Source organism: Peromyscus maniculatus, chromosome X, assembly GCF_049852395.1.
Source record: "Peromyscus maniculatus bairdii isolate BWxNUB_F1_BW_parent chromosome X, HU_Pman_BW_mat_3.1, whole genome shotgun sequence".
NCBI lineage: Eukaryota > Metazoa > Chordata > Mammalia > Rodentia > Cricetidae > Peromyscus > Peromyscus maniculatus.
In genome coordinates, this window is record NC_134875.1 from 127,312,044 (window position 1) to 127,333,136 (window position 21,093).

The 21,093-nt window shown below is 40.3% G+C and overlaps 1 protein-coding gene across 2 annotated transcripts in view; it reads left to right on the forward strand.

The window, feature by feature from the left end:
* Positions 1–21,093, forward strand: part of Ndp (norrin cystine knot growth factor NDP) — a 115,937-nt gene that overhangs the window by 77,031 nt on the left and 17,813 nt on the right. Inside the window, exon 1 of one of the 2 annotated variants that reach the window (XM_015995774.3) lies at positions 13,717–13,847. The exons of the other annotated variant lie outside the window; for it this stretch is intronic. The gene's annotated coding sequence lies outside the window, so the exon portion shown is untranslated. Of the gene's footprint in view, positions 1–13,716; positions 13,848–21,093 lie in introns of those variants that run through there. 2 annotated transcript variants of the gene reach the window in all.

The window sequence follows — 21,093 nt, forward strand, 5'->3', positions numbered from 1 at the left end:
GTGCAGACATTCTGCCACTGAGTTATACTCCTTGCTCTCTCAGTCAAAATCCTCTAATATCCTGGCCCCTTATCATATCAGGAAAGATCCCTGGGTTTCTCCTAATGGTATTCAGCACAGAAGCCCCATATCACCAAACTTCCGATCCTCTTTCACATCTGACATCTGATGTAAAACTTCCTCCAGGTGTGAGGAACAATGGAGAGCTTATGGATGCTGTGAACACCGTCTCAGCAGATATGATCTATATCTATTAGCATTCTGAAAATCTGTCTTCGTTGTATAACAGATGTTCTATTATGTCTAAATCAGACCTCCTGGCTTTGCCTCCTACATTAAATTCATTGTACTCATATTCTAATTATTCCTATTTTGATTTAATGGAAATACTACTAGTTCATATTAAAAAGCTAACTGCCATCTCCACTATCTTTTTCCAAACTGTTAATTCAATCTACCAGAAATTTCTACAAGGATCCCTCTTTCAAAATATAGCCAGAATTCTACCACATTTCATTGCATTGGCCTTCAAAGCGTAGTGCCTATTTACACAATGGGCCTAAGGTGATTGTCGATATGAATCATGTCATCCTCTAGTTTGCTTATCCCCAAGAGTTTCCACTCACACGGCAATATACTCTAATTACCCAAATGACCAAAGGTTTATCTGACCCTTGACACTTTTTTTCTCTTGCTTTTGTTCACTTTGCTTTATCTACGGTAGTCTGCACTCTTGCTCTTGAATCCTCTAAGCTTCCTGGCCTTCTAAGATAGTGTCCTCTCTCTGGAATGGTCTCCTAGCCATTCCAAGACCTCTTTTGTGTCACCCATGTCTTTCTGTAGATGTAACCAATCGTATTATTAAAATAAGAAACACAGAGCCAAGGTAAAAGAGAAAAGCCGAGAGGTCAGAGCTCAGAGATAAAATCTTACCTCCTGCAGTGCTCCTAGCTTCCCCGAGAGAGGGAGGTACTTCCTGTGTCCCTGTTTAAATAATCTTTCTGTTCTGCCTTCTCATTGGTTGTAAACCCAACCACATGACTGCCTCATCACTGCCTGTAAGTACCGCCCTCCAGGTCTTAAAGGCGTATGTCTCCAATACTGGCTGTATCCCTGAACACACAGAAATCTACCTAGCTCTTCTAACCACCACGCTCTCACTATGGCTCTAATAGCTCTGACCCCAGGGCAACTTTATTTATTAACATAAAATTAAAATAACATTTCAGTACAAATAAAATATCACCACATCTTTCTTCATTCAAATACTGCTTCCTTCTGGCCAATTGCATATACAGACCATTTCATCTGAAATAACACTCCGCTTTGCTTTGTATACTCTTGGCCCTTTTTATTTTTCTTTCCTTGCACTTACTGTCATGTGGAAGCACAGGGCATAATGTTTGCGGGTGTGTGATATGTCCCTCCAGTGGGACAGCAGTGTCATGAAAGCAGGTGCCTTGTTTGTCTTACTTGTAACTCTATCACATCTAAGGTCTAAAACAGAGCTTGACACTGCTCAAAAGTTATTTCTTGAAAAACTGAATAAAAAATGTTAAAAAAAAAGTTGGAAAGACATTCCTCAGATACCAGGAAAAATCAGGAGCATATAGTAAAATATAACTATCTATTAATTCAATAATTAGTAGATTCTTAATGATTCTAATTGAGTAGATAAATGTATGCATAAATTAAAACTGCCTTTCTATACCACATCGATGAACTACAGAATGTCTTTATACCTAGTGCTTTTCTTTACTAAAGTGACCAATTTTTAAAAGATTTTTAATTGAAAAATAATGTTTGGGGCAGAGAAACTTCAATATATGAAATTTTTCTTTAGGAAAAGTAAGGAAGTGTCAAATAAGAAGAATGTTATCTTTTTATTCTTTTGCTGAGGGAAGGTCAAGAAATAAAATGTTTATTTGAATACTCAATGACTAGTCATCATTTCAAAAGTGTATATTAGTTATAAGCTGTCAGGATAAATCCTAAGAATAATTTGTCTATGTGAGATGGGTCATACTGACCTTATGAATTTGCTGAGTTTCTAGTATTGTAGTGTTCTTGAGATACAAAAGTTAATTAAAATATGTTTTTAATTGAATGTCACATTTTATGCTAAAAGAAGTGAATAGTCCTTAATATTTTGAGAATTAAGGATTGAAAGTGGACTCTATTATTTTAAATAAACAGGCTACGTGGGCTAGCATATGCCTGTAAACACAGCACTTAGGAAACGGGAGCAGGAGGATCAGAAGAGCAAAGACTTGGCTATATAGTCAGTGTGAGACCAACCCTGTCCCACAAAACAAAGAAGCAAAAAAAAAAAAAAAAAAAAAGAATGATACTGGGTGAAACTTCAAATTTGAGTGTAATAGCTTTGTGTGTCTTGTTCTATGGAGAATACCATTCTTCCCCAGCCTTATGGGCATCAGAGCCCTTGAGTTAAGCACAGAGCAATACCACATGAGATCTAAAGCTTTGGCAGCTCCGTGTCTCAAGTAGCCTGCATACCAACTTCTTAAATCAATTTTTTGTATCCATAAAACATTCTGGAATAAGTTATCTTTTCCAAAATTCTAGGGCGCCATTGGCATTCTTAATCTGGAGCAATTTTGGTGTGGCTGAATTAAGGATGCAGTATTTGAAGCCCTGTGAGAGAAGCAGATAATCAGTTCAATTTGATACACCAGTGGAAGGTACCAATAGGACATATAAATGGAGATTTCTTGAGAATAAGTAAAAATTATTGTTATGAACTTCCATTGAGTAGAATAATATTTGAAACACAAACTAGAACAATTACTCATTTGAATATTAGTAAAGAAGAGAACTAAGGTGCTGAAAAAAATGAGATTCCAGGATCAGAATGGATCCTTATAAGGACATACTAAGAGAAGAAAGGATTTTATAGACTAGCTCATACATGCCAGATATTATTGAGAAATTTCATAGGTTGAGGAATAGCACCATTGAAATAAAATGGACACAGCAGTTTTAGATGCTCACATGGAATCCCTCAGCAGTAGAGCAGAATACTATGCTGTGTCATTATTTCTCATGTAAAAAAATCAGGACTAATTTTAGAATTGTAATAGAGTGTTGGAGGACCTGCTTCCTTCTAAAATATGTCTTTTTTTCCCCTCAAATGTTCTTTGGACTGCCTTGAATCCTAACATTTTAGTTCTCGGTATAAAGTTATTTATTATCTTTTGGGAATATTTCTCAGTGAATCTGTTTAGAAAAAGAAAGACTAGATAAAAATCTTGATTTTTCTATTATGCCAACAACGTTGCTCTTTAGCAATTTCTACAAAGGTCAAAAGGTGCGTAAATTTAGAGCCCAGAGTCGTTTTCCTTTCAGTGTCTTTTTTATCAAAATACTGATTTATGTCTTTGATGAGATGTGCAGTATGTTGAAAGAAAAAATGTCTTCTCGGGACTTTGAAGCAGCTCATAAAATAGTAGAGAAAATGCCAAGAAAGATTATTCATTAAAATTCATGCATACCTAGTAATTTCTTAGCTCAAATGAGTGCTCTGAAGTTGTTTACTGAATTGATGGACTGAGTACATTTATATGGCTAATGCCCGCTCTTTGGAACAATCTGAATTGCTGTTTTGTTTTCTTGAGGCAAACTCCATAGCCAAGTAACCTTAGGAGAGATGGGAGATGTGCATGCTTTGGGGTTATTGTTATTGTTTTTCATAGGGATTTTTTAAAATAGTTTTAGATTTACAGAAAAATTAAGTGGCAAATAAAGAGAATTCTCATATGCTATCCACAATCAGTATTATTGTGACACATTAGTTACAAATGATGACCCAACAGTGATATATTATCACCTAGAGTCCACAGTTTACATTGGGATTTGTTCTTGATATTGTTCATCCTGCTGGGTTAGACAAATATGCTCACTATTTGTGTTTAATGATGGATATCTATCTCTATAGTATCACACAGAGTAGGTTCCCTAATCTGAATCTCCTCGGCACTCCATCTATTCACTCCTCCCTCCCTACAACCCCTGGAAGCCACAGTTCTTTTTATTGTCTCTAGAGTTTTGTCTTTTCTAGAATGGCATGGGACTAGAAGTACACACTGTGTAGCTTTCCAGATACCTTTCATGTAGTAAGATGCATTTGAGGTTTTGCATGTCTTTCAAGTTTTGATGGCTATCATGGTGAACTACCATGTGTGATCCTGTTCCTGATACCTAGATACAGTTTTAACCTCAAACATTGTATTTCCCCAGAGGGGGCTAAAAAATGTTTTATTCTATGATTAAAAAGTCAAGCGAAACGAAAATAGTTCCTGGATTAATTGGTTTGCTGTAAGACATGAGAGGGAACAACCAAAAGATAAACATGAGTATACAGGCAAAAGCATATACATGAAAAGCGCACACATGCAGGGAGTACTAGTTGATGAATCAAACACCATGAAGGCATGGAAGCAACTGTCCATGGTCCAATTTAAGGCAATACTATGATGTATGCTAATTGATAACACCAGCTAACTAAAGGACTTCTTCATTCCCACAGAGGCTCTAGTGGCCAATGCCAATCAGAGCCAATACTCAGACAAGTGAGAAGTATTCAAAAGACACTGGGATTTGTATTCCCAGAAAGTGTATTAACCAAGCTTCTAGATGTCAGTTTTGCTACCAACAATCTCATTTTCACATTGGTAAAGAGTTCTCAATGGGTTGTCAGCTAACTGTCAAGGTGACTCTCAGCCAGTCACTTGACTAGGTTACAACTTGTTTCACAAAGAAAAACTTAGAATGGAGTGCTATTAAAGAAGAATCATATTAGTTCTGATTAAAGTACCAACTTACTTAGATTTGCTACAACATGGGAAAAGACACCTTACAACAATTGCTTATTTTCTTTTAGTGCTGACAAATAGCATATGGAGATACTATAGCTTATCCAATTAATCATTGTAGAATATTTGATTACATTCTTTTTGACAATTACAAATAAAGCTGTTGTGAACATCCGTGCATAGGTTTTGTGTCCTAAGTTTTTAATTCATTTGATGAATATCAATCAAGGAGTATGACTGTTGGGCCACTCAGTAAAACTATGTTTAGTTTTGTATGAAATTACCAGACTGTCTTCAAAAGATCTGTACCAATGAATGAGAGCCCATGTTGCTCCACATCTGCTTTAGTTTTGGGGGTTGCATTGCTGTCAATGACTTATATTTTTGGTCATTTAGTAACGTGTGTAGTAGTATCTTATTATTGCTGTGTCTTTCTTTTTGTCTTTTTCTTTTCCTTCCTTTCTATGTGGTGACAGGTATATAACTTGGAACTTTTGGCTTACCAGGCAACTGTTCCACCACTGAGCTGTATTCCCTAGCCCTCTGGTTGCCATTATCATTGGGAATTCTCTAACAACATATGATGTAGATCATTTTCTATTATTATTTGACATCTATGTATGTGCTTTGCTGTAATGTCTATTCAGGTAGTTAGCTAATTTCTAATACCAAGTTATTACTCATTTTTGTTGCTTAATTTAAGTGTTATATACATATATCAGATGTGTCTCTTACAAATATTTCTTCCCAGTGTATGGCTTTTCTTCTCAATTCTCTTAATATAGTCTTTCTTTAAGTAGAGATTTTCAATTTTAATGAAGTCCAACTTATTAGTATTAAGTTGTCATGCTATTAGTATTATGAGAGGAGTTTAAAAAACACATACTGCTGGCACTGTTGTATATGCCTGTAATCCCAATGCTATGGAGGTTTGTCATGAGTTAGAGACCAGCCTATGTTATGTATATGACTCTGTCTCAAAAAAAAAAAAATAGAGTAAGGGGGAGTGTTAATTTTAGCCAAACATAAGGATATATGAAAAACCTATATAGAAACTCATTCATTTATAAGCTAGCTAAAAATATAATTAGAAAGAAAGAAAGAAAGAGAGAGAGAGAGAGAGAGAGAGAGAGAGAGAGAAAGAAAGAAAGAAAGAAAGAAAGAAAGAAAGAAAGAAAGAAAGAAAGAAAGAAAGAAAGAAAGAAAGAAAGAAAGAAAGAAAGAAAGAAATCCAGTTCCTACCCTCTACAAACTGTTTTAATTATCCTGGATGAAGTCTGAACATCAGCGTTGTCAATTCTATTCAACTCTGAAGTTACGAAGCACAGATCTAAATTCACAGAATCTCCTGGACAGTTTTAGACAACAGCATTTTAAGATTAAAAAACAAACTCAGCCCTGGAGAGGTGGCTCAGCAGTTAAGAGTGCATGCTGCTCTTGCAGAGGACTTGAATTCGATCCCAAGCATACACTTCCGGCGGCTCACAGCCACCTGTAACTCTGGCTGTAGGTCATTTGACATCCTTTTCTGGACTCCACATCTGTACTCAGTTACACACACACACACACACACACACACACACACACACACACACATCAAAACTCACTTTTCTGGGGAAGACTTATCCCTTTCATTCTCCTTATATCTCTTTGATGTCTTCCTTTCAGTCTCAGAATGGTGCTCCAGCACTCTCTCGAGATCCCCACCCTTCCCCTTGGTGGGATCCTTTTCCTTATCAAGGTGACCTCCATCAGCCACATTGCTTTAAATGTCTTTTCTAGGTTTATAGGCTGCGAATGCATAGCTCCAGCTCTGAAGTAGTTCCTGAAAAATCAGTCTTGGATATCAAACCATCCTCTCCACATTTTAATTTCCATGTCCTTGAAAATTGTCAGCCTGAGCCTTTTCTGAACTGAATAATGATTTCAATTCTATACTCACTAACTCTGTACTTCTTTCACTACACTATGAGACATGAATCACCCTTGAAGTTTCTTTTTTAAAAAAATCACTCAAAGATCCAAATCAGAAACTAGCTTTCTGCACTCTACTCCCAAAACATATCTGAAATCTGACCACTTCACCCTGTCTTCAATACTTCAGCTTTAATGAGAGCTACTACCTTACTTTTACTGGGAGACTTCAATGGCCTTGCCCCTGTCACTCCTTCTCCCTCCCTACCATTCTATCTGCCCATGATTCATCTCCATCCAGGAGATATATTGAGTTTCTGGAGATAGCAATCATTGTTTTCAGCCCACAAAAGAATACCCCTCCAATTGCAAACAAACAAACAAAAACATATTCATTACTTAGGACTTCTATTTCAAAGTACCCCCAAATGTGTAGGTTTCAATCAACACAAGTGGAATGTCTTGTAGTCTGGAGGCTAGAAGTCTGAAGTCATTGTACCAGCAGAGCCATGTTGACTTTGGCAAATCTATGGAAGATCCTCCCTAGTCGATTCCCGTTTCTGATGGTTGCTGGCAATCTTTGGCAATCCTTGGCTTGTGGATACATCACCCCACTTATATGACCATGCAGTCCCTATGTGTCTTCATGTAATCTCCCCCTGTGCATTTCTGTCTCTTGATCCAATGGTTTCTTCTTTTTTTATATAATAAAAACATTATCCATAAAGTACCAATACTTCATTTTAATTTGATTACCTTTATAAATTCTCTATTTTCAAGTAAGGTCACACTCTGAGATGGCAGGGTAAGACTTCAGCATGTCTTCTTGTGGGGAAGCACAGCCCATGAGAAAACCCTAAACTATTTTGTCTTGTGCTGCTTTATATTGGCCTACCTATGAACAGCTTCCACATCCATGAATTCAATTAACCCTGGATTGAAGACATTTGAAAAAATAAACTTAGCATCCATACTGAATATGTGTAGTCTATTTTTATCTTACCTTTATTTCCAAAACAATATAGTATAACAGTTATCTATATAACATTACATTTTATGGGGTATTACAAATAATGTAGAGATTGTTTAAAGATTATAAGGATATGCCATTTTATGTAAGGGATTTTAGTTAGCACCAATTGATTTTGCTATCCTGTGTTTACTGAAGTTCCATTATATATAGCTCCTGCCTTCATCTCTGCCATTGTCCAATCAATTGCTCCCTTCATTCTGTTCAGCTGCGCTGGCATTTCTGCTAACCCAGCTTGCTTTTAGCATTGAAATACAGATGTCACTTTCACACAGAGACCCACTCAGATCATCCTATTAACTCACCCCTGTTAGTCTCTATCTCATTACTGCTTCATTTTTCTAATTAGAATTTGCCACAATCTGAAGTCACCCTGTGCACATATTATCATGCCCACTGTGGCAGATGCTACTAGTTATCTGCCCAGCTGTCATTTATTCTATCTTACGGCTAAGAATCTGACTACATACCCCCAAGCCATGGACTGTGATGGGATCAGACCAGTGATGACAACTGTGTTTACCTTTGCAGAAATTGTTGCTAGACTGGGTCAAGTCCAGGTCAAAGGGATGCAAAAGAAAGACTGATGCTTCTGGAAAGTTCTCCTTCTTAAAGCATGCAAAGAACAAAATATTGTGTTTCCCCCTTGACATCTACATTTCAACTTGATTTCTAGAGTCCTAGCAATCATCTTGTGCCCATGAATTGACCTGCCAAGGGAAAACAGAAGTCACCAATATTATGATGGGAGAGTGAAGATCCTGGGTTTTTGAGGAGCCTTCTAACCTCAATAAAACTTCACGCTTCCTGATAAAGCATTCTGCTGGATAGTTTTAGGTTAACTTGACACACAATATAGTCATGTGAGAAGAGGGAACCTCACTTGAGAATATACCTCTATAAGATCTGACTGTGGGCAGGCCTGTAGAGCATTTTTTAATTAGTGATTAATGGGACAGTGCCCAGTGCAGTGTGGGTGGTACCATCTCTGGGCTTGTGGTCCTGGGTTCTATCTACACAGAAGTAGGCTGAACAAGCCATGTACAGCAAGCCAGTAAGAAGCACCCCCTCCAATGGCCTCTGCAAAAGCTTTTACCTCTAGGTTCCTTCATGTGGAAGCATAAGCCAAATAAACCCTTTCCTCCTCAAGCTGCTTTTGGTCATGTTTCATCACAGCAATAGTAACCCTAAGATAAGCATCAAAAATGTCCTTATATTTTAATCCATGAATACTTGACATGATTGTCATTTACCTTTAGTATTTCCTTCTGAACATACTGTTCCACCATGACTGTGGGTACTTTATCTTTGCCAACAATGAAACCCTGGGGTGAGAACACATGTATCTAGGAAGCACTAAGAGAATTATTCTCTAGATTTCAAAGTTTATTTCCACTTACTAGGTATTGTTTGGGACAGGGATCATGTTTTTTGGAAATCAGTTCTCTTCATAAAAGAATAGTTGAATTTAGGTTAGATGTGCAGCCCTGTAATCCTAGCTACTCAGAATGTTGAGGCAGGATTCAGGGGAGACTGAACTGCATAGGGAGACTCTGTTTCAAAATAAGAAGAAAGTAAAAGACTGAAAACATATTGTTAAAGGGCTTGATGAGCAAATAAAGTCATGGATTTTATCCTCTATACCAGACAAACCTCCCCGCCTCACAAACAATGGTGTTGAGCGAATGCAAGAATGAATGAACGCACCTGTTCAGTCTGCACTCCTGTTGGCTGCTTAATCTCCGTTCCTCTGCCTCACTTCTTTTATTTATATCATCTCTTCTTTGTCTCAGATTGGCTTTTCAATCTACCTTCTCCTTTTGTTATGTTTGCTTTTCTGTTTGTTTCTCGGTGTTGGAAATTGATAACCAGACCTTGTACATGGACAGCAAGAACTCTGGTACCTAGCTTTACTGCAGCTGTTCTGTTCTCCTGTTGAACTCCAACTGGCCTCAGCTTCTTAGCTTGGCTCTATGTTGTTTATCACATTTTCCTGGCTCACTGTGGCATAAATTTAGGTCAAGCAAAAATGACTGTGTATTACTCCACAAGCATATCTTGCTCCTCTGCTTCCCACTGTGTGCCTTAAAACCTCAGACCCAATGGAGAATGCACAGCCACTGGATGTACCACCTTTTTTGCTTTTCTCATGGCCCTGATCACATTATACTAGGCAGTATCTTCATAAGCAAGCATTTCTCTTTTCCATATCATTTCATAAACACCTTAAGTACTGGATCCACATCTTCCCTTTATTTATTTATTTCTTCCACTAATAGCAAGGCTGCTCAGGGAACACTTGTTGCATGGGAGCAACATGGCAGAGTAAGTGACTGTGCATCAGCCTTTGAAAACAGGAAAGCTAGGAATTATTATACCTGCCATCTGCTTGCCGTGCCAACTACAGGCAAATCACCTGACCTCTTAGAGCCTTGTTTTCTTCATTAGTAAAATAGAGACAGCAATGTGTACATAGAGTTGAGTATCATTCAGAAAGAAAGACTACTTATGGAACATTTGGCACATAGATTAGCAGAGAGTGAGTCAGCACCCTTTAGGTGATTGCTATTGTTATTAACAGATTTTTAAAAAATCAATGAATGAAAATTATGTCTAGGAGGGCAAGAAAGATTAGCACTCTCACAGATAAATAGAAACTGTGCCTAATACATTGTGTTGGTGGATTGAGATCACACACACACACACACACACACACACACACACACACACACACACAGGAATATACACACCATGCACCTTGTTATATATCCATATAAAAAATTGTGTCTACAATATCATAGCAGAAACTATAACAGAGCTGTCAGTGAGTCTGAATCTATTTTTTGTTTCTGAAAATTAACTAGGAAGATGTGGTATATACACATTTCTATGTGTATATTAATGATTGTAGTTTCTGTACATTTGGAAAAATAACATTAAGGACAGGACTTCTGTTTACCAACCTCCAAAACTGATTCTAGCTAATTAAATCAGAAAGGAATTTATTTGCAAGATCATGGAAAGGCCAGGCTTGGGTTGTAGTTCATGGAGTCTTCAGGAAAGCTCTCCAATTTTCAGGTTCATAAATTGTGGTGAACACAGATACAGTAAAAAAATCAAATTGCTAAGATCATCCACCCATACCCATGGCCTTTGTGTCCCCAAGGCCACCCACTGTCACATTAATGGGCTCTGTTTTCCCTAACACTGGGCTGCTGCAGCCTCCAGGTTTTCCATTCCAGTGTGATCACAGAGAATAATTTCTGAATGTCTGTATGTACTGTTCATTCTTCCTTATCCTGTCTACTGAACCAGACATGATCACACTGGGTTCCTTCATCTGCTCTGACGAAGAGAGAGAGGAATAGCCTGATCTTTAGGTCTGCAGTGAGGTGGTAGGTTCTGTCTCCCATTTGTCTTGGGCTTAGTCATCCATTTGCAGTGTTCAGATGATGGGCAACTCTTCTCACTGTCCACTAAAACTCTTAGAAACAAGTAGAGATGAGGAACAGAAACAAAAGACTCAGAGGTCCCTTGGAGCTGAGGTGTAGTTCAGTAGCAGAATGCTTTCCTAGCATGTGTGACTTCCTCTGCTTCATCCCCAGAACTGGAGTAGGGATGCCTTTGAAGATTATCCCCTGTGCATCTATCTTCTTCTATAAATGTTTCACACTCCAAATACGTATGAAATAGCAGAAAAAGAACCTCCATTCTTTTGCATAGATGGAAATTTGAAGAAAACCCTTCTTTCTCAACAACGTTTATCATGGCTAGAAAAGTAACTGCCTGGCATACTGACATTTATAAAAAGCACGGTGATGTGCTAAAAACAGTTTATGTTGCCAGATACCTATTGGCAGGCTTAGAAACAGGTCCCCTGGAGCCTGATGGGCAGAGGCAAAGCCTCCCTTTTGAAAGGAGCAGCAGATGGTAGTCTTTGCCATCCCTGACAGGGGAAAGCAGGAGGAAGCCGTGGGGCTCCATCTGGGAAAGTGCCTGTCTTCTGAGGCCAAGCAGTCAATGTGTTTGCAGTCTTTACACTTTCTGTGGTGCTCTTTCAGAAGGGCACATTGTAGAAAGCTGGAGAAGCCATCCAGGAAGAAGCACACTGTTTCATGTGGCTTCAGAGCAGATAGGGCAACCCTGAGAACCCCCAGGCAAAAGATGGCAAGACGGAGCAGTAAGAATGTCCTGCAAAGCCACTAACTGTCTCTTAGGAAAATGAAGAGGTGAGTGGCTGTCAAACTGATACTTGAAAATGGTGGTGATTTAAGACTTTATTCCCCCTTTGAATCTGCTCCACCCCAGCTAAGCCAGACAATGCATTCATGACTATTTCCATGCCTCTTCCTCGGGGACAAGTCATATCCCCTTGAAAACTATCCCCATTTTTAAGGTCCATTTCCCATTTGCTTGTTGAGCTTCTGCTTTCAAGACATTTAGCCAAATCCCTTTCCTTCAAGGCTTTGAACTTGTCATTTATCCTTAACCCTTGGAAGTAAATTCTGTGACTGATCCAAGGTAAACAGGGCTTTCCTGGTAGAGCAAAAGAAAAGTAATTCTTATTAAAAGATTGAAGCAAAGCTGAACAAATTTACATGCCTTTCATAAAACACCAATGGCTGTTTGAAGTAGTGGTTCTGTGGGGGAAAAATCAAAATTTGGTTATCAACTTATTGATAAAAAATAAATGATCATATGTAGCATAATATGATGGTTTGGGCATCAGCAGTTGGCTGGCTGCAGCTCTCAAGAGAAATTTTTTCTTAAGGTTTATGATATAGTAACATTTTAATAAAATACCTTAGAGTTTGTTTTATTTCCTTGGTTTAAGTTTTCATCAGTATTAGTAAAATAAATTATTGTTGTTATTATTATTTTAAATCATTTAATAAAATAAATTATGTCTGAATCTACCTCACATAAAAACAATTATAAATGGTTCTTTATATTGTCCTCATTTTTCCAAAATTGCTGACAATTTTGTCTTTAAGCATTTTAAGGGCAAGATTTTTTTAAATGTTTCCGGGTTTGGTCCCAAAGCTCATAACAGGGTATTACTCAGCAACAGGTGCTTAACCCCCACACATCCTTTGCCTTTGTTACTTTTCTACTAAATGTGATGTGGTGGGTTGGCCTTACCTGTTAGCCACACCCTCACATGTCTCAGGGAATCATGGACCAAACGCTTTGCTCTTTGTTTCAAAATCTATTACAAAGTTTTGTTCCAAATGATGTCAGTGAAGGCACTTATTAAAGTGCCACTGGGAGCTGAGTCGCATTTGTGCTGCTAAAAATCATTTAATGGATGAACAACTTGGAAAAAAAGAACTCTCACCACCCACGCACATCATGCTAAAACAGGGTAGCGTTTTTGCACTTGCTTTCCTGCTTAGCCTGAGAAAGATTGCTGATGTCCATCTTTCCCTCCCTTAGCATTTCAGCTTCATCCTGGCCAGCTGCTGAATCGTTAAGCAGAATGCCGCCCTGTCTTTGTAGTTCCAAAACCATGTGTCTCTATTGCCAACTGCACATCTTTATGGCAGCCACATGCTTGCAAAAGAATTAAACTCAGAATATTCATTTAGCCTCTTACTATTGCACAAATGCAAAAACAAAATGGGGAGAGGGGAAAAGAAAACTTCCGTGTTCTATGCTGTTGTTCTCATCGTAAGATGCTCCATGGAAAGGAGCCGAGCAGTGGGCAGAGGCTGTGAGTCCCCGATAACGAGCGCCTAACATTTCCGTGGTATTCCCATTTGTTAGTGTGCTGCTGTGGCCACACGCCTGATTGATATATGCCTGCAATGGCACTTTTCCATTTGACACTCTCCCTCTCTCTCTCCCTCTCCCTCTCTCTCTCTCTCTCTCTCTCTCTCTCTCCCTCTCTCTCTCTCTCCCTCTCTCTCCCTGGGTCGCTTAAACAACAGTCCTAACTTTTGTGTGTTGCAAATATAAAAGGCAAGCCATGTGACAGAGGGACAGAAGAACAAAAGCATTTGGAAGTAACAGGACCTCTTTCTAGCTCTCAGAAAAGTCTGAGAAGAAAGGAGCCCTGCGTTTCCCCCAAGGTAAGCAGGAAAACAAGCGCTGCCGGCTTGCCTAGGAAGTTACTTCTTTCCAAACTCAGCCTTTCATCCTTGTTGCAGACAAAGAGACAACCTTTAAATGCCACTTAAATTTGCATCACTTTAATTTGCATTAATCTGTAGCATGTTAGCTTTGTGGGTTTTTTGTTTGTTTGTTTGTTTTAAATGAACGGGTGTTTGAAGTCTGTGACAGAGCAGGAAGCGTCCCAGAGAAGCTCGAAAATATCTTTGAGATTGATTTCTTTTCAAACTCTGCGTAGTTAGATGTAACTTTGAAATGATTCTTCTATGTGACACCATGAAGGGGGATAGAGAACAGCAGTTGCCGACTTGAATTTGTGGAGTCCCGTATCTTCCCCACCGCCTTCATCCCACTTACAATGGGGGCACTATTAACGCAGGCGAGTCTGCGAGGTTAAACGTGCACTGTTTACTTTTATTACTCCTTATGTATGCGGCTGATCTGCTGCCAGGGCTGTGCCGGAGTGCTCAGAATGACTTCAAACAATAGGCAACATTTATGCCTAGCTTTCAGTGTCACACTGCTCCTTTGCACTCTTCTCCCATCCCGCCTTGGGATTTTGCTTCCATGGATACATTCAAGAGTGTCGGGAGAGACGAGGATGGGTTTGCTGTATGATTTTGATTGGGCAAAACGTCTGAGGAAATGCATGCTGTTTGCCTTGGCCTTATTGCAAGGGGTTATTTTTAGTAGTCGGTTTGTCCCTGCAGCACGACCAACGATCCAATGTGTCCAAGAAGTAACCAGGAAAGGATGCTCCTGACAGCACAGGGACCAGGACCTGGAGGAATGACTCCCACAGACACCTGAGGAATATTCAGAGGGTTCTTTCCCATTCCTGAATGCAAGTTCTCTCATTAAATGAACAATTGAGCTGTAGGAGGCCCGGGCATAACTCTCTTGAGGGACGGGAAGTTTGATTGTGTACAGAATGTTAATGACTCAGAAAGCACAGTAACTGAGGCTCATTGTAATGGACAAGCCCAGATAAGCCTCTGTGAAAGAGCACCCCCTCCTCCCTCCCTCCCTCCCTCCCTCCCTTTCTCTCTCTCTCTCTCTCTCTCTCTCTCTCTCTCTCTCTCTCTCTCTCTCTCTCTCTCTCTCTCTCTCTCTCTCTCTCTCTCTCCTCCCTGCCCCATCCGCTGAGATTCAGGTGGGAAGAGCAATCATTTGGCAAGATGAGAATTCCTTATACTTTGTAACTGTCATTCTTAGCAGATATGGTTGTTGCAAAGCATGCTTCTCTACTTTTCTAATATTAGTGCGTTTTAACTAAGAAATACAACATGGCAAATTGCTTCAACACAACATTAGCTACCAGGTGCATGTGGAAACACAGAGATGCTGCAAATGTACTGTTGACAGTGGGTGTCAGCTAACTACATCGGGACCTGTAGACAGTCTCAAAATGGCATTTAGACTTCATGCAAGTATCTGCTCACTTTCTTTTCATTAATTTTACTCCTGAAAGTGAACTTCAGGGTTCTGTTGGCCAGCTCTCATTGTGGAACAGGGAACACAATTTATGGAGATTTTTCACAAATAACTAGCATTGTTGAATAAAAATCAGACATTTAAAGAAGTGAATTCACAATTGGTTCACTAATCAAGAAAGGCTGTAAAAAAATAATATGGATTGGATTGGATTGTTGTAATATTTTATGACAATTTAAAAAAACTACTGCTGTTAGCAAAGCATTTAAGTGGCTGAAAACAATTTTCTTAAACCGTTATTCAGACCATTATATAAGAGTTTTTGAACACAAATACAATGCCGTGCATCATTTCTTTTAAAATACATTTGGTTCAGGTAATGGGAGAACTGGCTGAGGCCTTCTTATTATCACTGTGTATCAAGCAGCTGACACCCACAGATGGAAATATGCCCGTGGAGTTCTCAATCTTAATTTGAGTCCCAGTGATAGTGTCAAGGGAAAAATAAATCATTTTTCAATACATTTAACAATTTCCAACTCATTTATTTTCCTGGGCCCTTGAAAAATGACTTTCTCAGAATTTATAACCACCAATGGTGGCCAGAGACTGTTCCTGTCTTGAGAACTCACAATTTCAGTACCATTGTTCTTCCTGGGTAATAATTCATTCCATCATCTTTTTAATACATATTTATTAAGCATTTGCAGTGTGCCTGACACTGTCCTTATCCTGATGGATACAAAAGTGAATGGGACATTGTCCCACACTTTTATTTTTGATCTGTATGCTCTTCTCCCATTGGGTAATTGGACAAGAACTTTCTGCTTCTTAGGAATCATGTCAAATAGCTGCTAGCGTTCTCGATTACTTGAAATGCTTATCAACAGGTTTTCTATTTCTAATCAAGGGTTCTCCTCCCTTTTGGCTGTTTGCTCCAGATCCTGAGTGTATCACACTGGCACAGCTAATATGGTCTGGATTTTTCTTAGGGTGGGGCTAGAAAGAAGCAGTCTAGAAAAAGAGTACAATGCCCTTCCTCAGTTCTCCTGAGTACCCTCAGGAAGGGAACTGTAAGCTACTTCTGTCAGGAGATGGCTGTGAGTCACCTCCCCAGCAGCTACTTGATGAATCACTGTATTGGAAACATGCACGGAGGAAGATACGATCACTCTCTCCCATCACTTACTTGTCCCATTCCCTAGACTGAGGAAATGAGTGAGTGACCACTGGGCTTGGCCAAAATTTAAGAGGGTCCTGGGCTAAGTTGTCCCCTAGACCTAGGTCTCTGTCTGAGCCACACACAGTGCTGCTTTCAAATAAGCTAGTCTAGTGTTTCATCACATGTTAGGTTCCTGGCGGGGGGGAACCATCCTGAAGACAGCATCTACAGTGTCCTTGATTTTGGTGCTTATTAGCAGAAAATGTATGGTGGTTGGATGACCTCTGACCCTCTGCGGTGCCTGACTCATCCTAGGAAAGCCACATATTCTTAGCCATTGGCCTTTGTGCCCATGTTCATTTTTTCCCCCGACTATCAGTTAATAACACTCTCCTGCCCGGCCAGCAGGAACAGAGGGCATGGAGAGGCAGGAAGAAGGACTAAGAAGTGTGAACACTGAACAATGAGAGGGAAGAAGGGTCATGGGAGGGTGGGTGAGCTCCTGCCCCAAAGTTGCTGTGGTCTGCCCTGGCTGTCATCAGCTGTCATTTCCTCTTCGTGTATGACACTGTGGGACATATTAAAATTTCTCTGGGATGGTATGTTTGGAATTCCTCTGATGCCCCACCTCACCAACTTACCCGGACAATAAAAGCGAGGTTGTAAGCCATTGAACAGCTGGCTGGCTATATATTTCCCCTCTTTCTTTCCCATAATCTAATACAGAAAAGAATCCTGTTAGACTGGCAGTGCCATGTCTGGGTACTTGTTTCCTGCAAGTACTTCCTCCACCACCTCCTCCTGTACACCGTGGAATCTTCCTGGGTGGCAAGTGGCTTCTTTTCTTTTGTTCACCGCTGCTCTCAGCCCGCCCCCTTTCCCTATGCCTGATCTTCCATTGTGAGCTGCTGTTTGCTCCGTCTGTTTTCCAGACAGCCTGGGTCCTGTTCCATCTGGGGAGAACAGCCCATGAGGTCTCCTCATCTCCATAGTATTCCCAGGATGTCATTCTTGGCACAGGTTCTGCTGGGCCGATAGGATATGGGGGCTTTTTGTAGCCCTGAGCCTGAACCCACTCACAGAGAGGAGCAGCCACGTGGCTCGCCAAGAGTGGGGCTGGAGTGACCCGGGTTGGCAGAGACAAGCATACCATCACAGTGACCCGGACATCTCTGGCGAAGGCCTGGGGGTGGGAGTGCTATGGGAATGCCTGGATGCACTTCGGCCCACATTAAGAGAAATGTGGTTATTCTGTTTCAGACTGAAAGACAAGTGACTTGGAACAAAGATCCCTAGATCTTTTGGGCCCTGCCCTGCTTCCGGGTTCTTCAAGTTTCTCCCCTGTCTCCCCTCCCCAGACAGAAAGAAGGAGAAACAGGACTTTTAATTTGGCCAGCATAGGCTTGATGCCTCGTTAAACCCATTGCTGAAAGGGAGAACTGAGAAATCCCTCCTGAGTTGAGTGCATTGAAAATGCTTGGGGCTTGAGGTGAGAAAGGAGCTCTTCCTTCCTTCCTTCCTTCCTTCCTTCCTTCCTTCCTTCCTTCCTTCCTTCCTTCCTTCCTTCCTTCCTCGCCCCCTCCTCTCCTTTCTCTTTAACTCGGAAGAGCAGTTTGATTCATGAGTTTCAAGCATAAGGAACTGGACTTTTCAGTTAGAGATTCCCATTTAAAACCTTCATTGTGCAATACCAAAAAGATGCTGCTAATGTACGTGGGAGCAAGAGGTATTAAAGAGAACCACAAGGCAGTTTCCTATTCATTTTTTATTTCCTGGAAGCTTCATGCATCTTTTCCCAATTAACTAAAAATTCATTAAAAGACTCAAAAGAAAAAAAAACTAACATAGCTGAATTAAAATGAGCCTTTTCCTGTTAGCTTGACAAGGAGAGAGAGAGAGAGAGAGAGAGAGAGAGAGAGAGAGAGAGAGAGAGAGAGAGAGAGAGAGAGAGAGAGAACCAGAGACCCATCTACCCTTCACTGTCAGTTCTTGGGTTTTAATATGAATTATTCCATACAAGTCCCTAGGCTGGAGGATCTATTTAAAGAAGCCTGGCAGCATGAAGAGAGAGGGTAAAAATACAAGCACTCTTTTGTCCCATCAAAGGTTTTCTTTGGGAGGACATTAAGAGCATTTCTGTTTTCCTGTCTGCCCCTGCCAGTGGCAGCATTCCAGCTGGTAGTACCCACTCCTCACCCATCAGGTCAACAACAGGAACTTTTCTGATTCCAGGAGAAAGCAAAGTCTGCCGAATTCTTTAGCAACTCCTATGTGTGGGCAACATGCAGGGGAAGCTGGGACTAGACTGAGTACATGCTGGCAAGGCTGTACAGATTGTCTGGTGAAAATCTTCCCCCTCCACACACGCATTTTCAGTCTTGGAGGAAGACTGTGCCATTGTGCAGGTGCCACTGTGTGCCCTCACATTTGCAAAGCTGCCTTCTCAGGTCACTGGCAATACTTTGCTTGGGGCTATTCACCCTCTCTCCTTCATCAGAGTTTCTATGAGCCTAGTACTTAGGTATATATTACTAAGTGTCCCACTCCCTAGACCATTTTTAGCTGTTAGAACCTAGCAGCCTAGAAGAAGTTGACAATCTGGAACAAAGACTTTCCTGTTAGAAAGAGTGCTGACTCAGAAGATTCAAAGAATGGGCTAGTTCAGTTGGCAAGACATCCTGAGTACTTATAATCAGGATTTCATCCAATTGAGGTCCATTTCATCCTCGTGTCAAAATCTGGACATGAATGCTGACTGGTAGTGTGGTATAAGATTTTCTTTTTTCCCCAAAAGCTGAGACTTATTCAGACAATTTGCTCTCTTCCAAGGTCTGGCTTTATCCCAACTTTTTCTTTTAAGCCATGATCCAACCGATTGCAGTATTCTTTAAAAATGAGAGGGCAACAAGTTAGGACCAACAGTGGACCAACTGTCAGAAAAAACACTAAAGAGTGAGCTTTCTTTAGCACAGTAAAGCTACAATAGGCCAGAACCTGGAGTCTCCTTCCATTCATAGGGAATAAAAATAAGAAGTAACAAAAGAAAGTGGAAAAGATTATTTTTGATGTTAAACTTAGCCACTGTCCTTTCAGTTCTTTCAAATAGCTCAGTTTCAGAAAGGGAAAGTTTCATTTCTCCCACTCTCCCAGAAATAGGTTTGAAATTGCCTTCCTTCCTTACTTGAAAAATAGTCAAACACCCAGGTAAAAACTATTGTCAAGCTTAACTTTACGTAAAAATGTGGGTACACACAGTCCTGACACTGACGTGATGAATCAAAGAAACCCAATTTTTAATCAATTTCCAACTTATCTTTAAAACTCAAGGGGATACATTAGGACTTGATACCTTTCTGTGATCCCTTCCTCTGCCTCAATTCTGAAAATGAACTCCTTTTTGAAAATTAAGTGTTTCTTTTGAGATTTGGGGTGCAAAGGAAGCAGAGACGAATTTTGACAGGAGAACTGGCAGTGCTGAATCCCAACAAAAGACAACGAGAAAACCCACAGCCCAACAACTGCAGGATGGTTAGCAGCACAGGGGTCCATGGTTTTCACAAGATGCTTGTGCTAGGTAGCCTTGCCCCTTTTCATGCAGGCCTGCATCCAGGAGTGTTCCGATTTGAATTTTGTATTCAATTCCATCATGGAGCAGGAAAGGCAAACTGCTTGAGCAAAAAGACTAAGGGGCTCTTATCATTTGGGTGCCATTCCTTACTGAGGACCCTCCAGCTGTTAGGTGAGATCACTTTCCACCATTCCAGAACGTGCTTTCCGGGCGAGGAGATTGCAGTGCAGCTTTCAGAACACTTTACTAGACACTTTGAAGAATAGCCAAGACACTCAGTTGACTTCAGGGTGAAAAGGAACTGGGACTGAGTTAGGACTGGTCATCGCCTTTCTCCTAATACCATGCCACAGCAGTCAGGGAATGGCAAGTATTACATTATATCAGCACATGGGTCCCAGAACACCTGATCTTTTCTACAGGAAGAGTGCATCATTAGCAAGACTATGTCCTCTGGGTTGGGTTTCTCAAAAGTCTGGATCTTAGCAAGGTGAGTAGTAGCTTGTATCTCACTACTCGCGTGTATTCTGGTTTGGATCTCACTTCTTTAGGAGGGAATAGGTAAAATAAAGTGAAACCTTCCCTTATTGAAAAAATTGAAAAAGCTGTGGCAGATTTGGGGCATCCAGAATCATTTTTCCTGTTCTTCTGTTACTGCTGAGGAGTCAATGCTGCTTTTTGTTGTTTCTTTTTAAAGCAGGATGTAGCCCAGGATGGTCTTGAACTCACTATGTAGCTGAGGATAATTTTAACTTCTCATCCTCTTGCCCCTGCCTCCTGAGTGCTGGGATCCTAGACATGCACCACTATGCCCAGTTTATATGGTCCCCAGGGCTTATATTAACACTACCAAATGAGCTACATAGCCAGACCAACCCCACTCTTCTTATTTTTATTCTGTGTGAATGAAAGAATAGAACAGAGCTTGGAGTTCAGAGCCACTAGTGATTTGTGACACCATAGTAAGACTACCGTTGAGCATTTTTTGACAGCTCATCACCATATCAGTCACAGTTCATAGTCTGGTGTCTAAATTTGCATA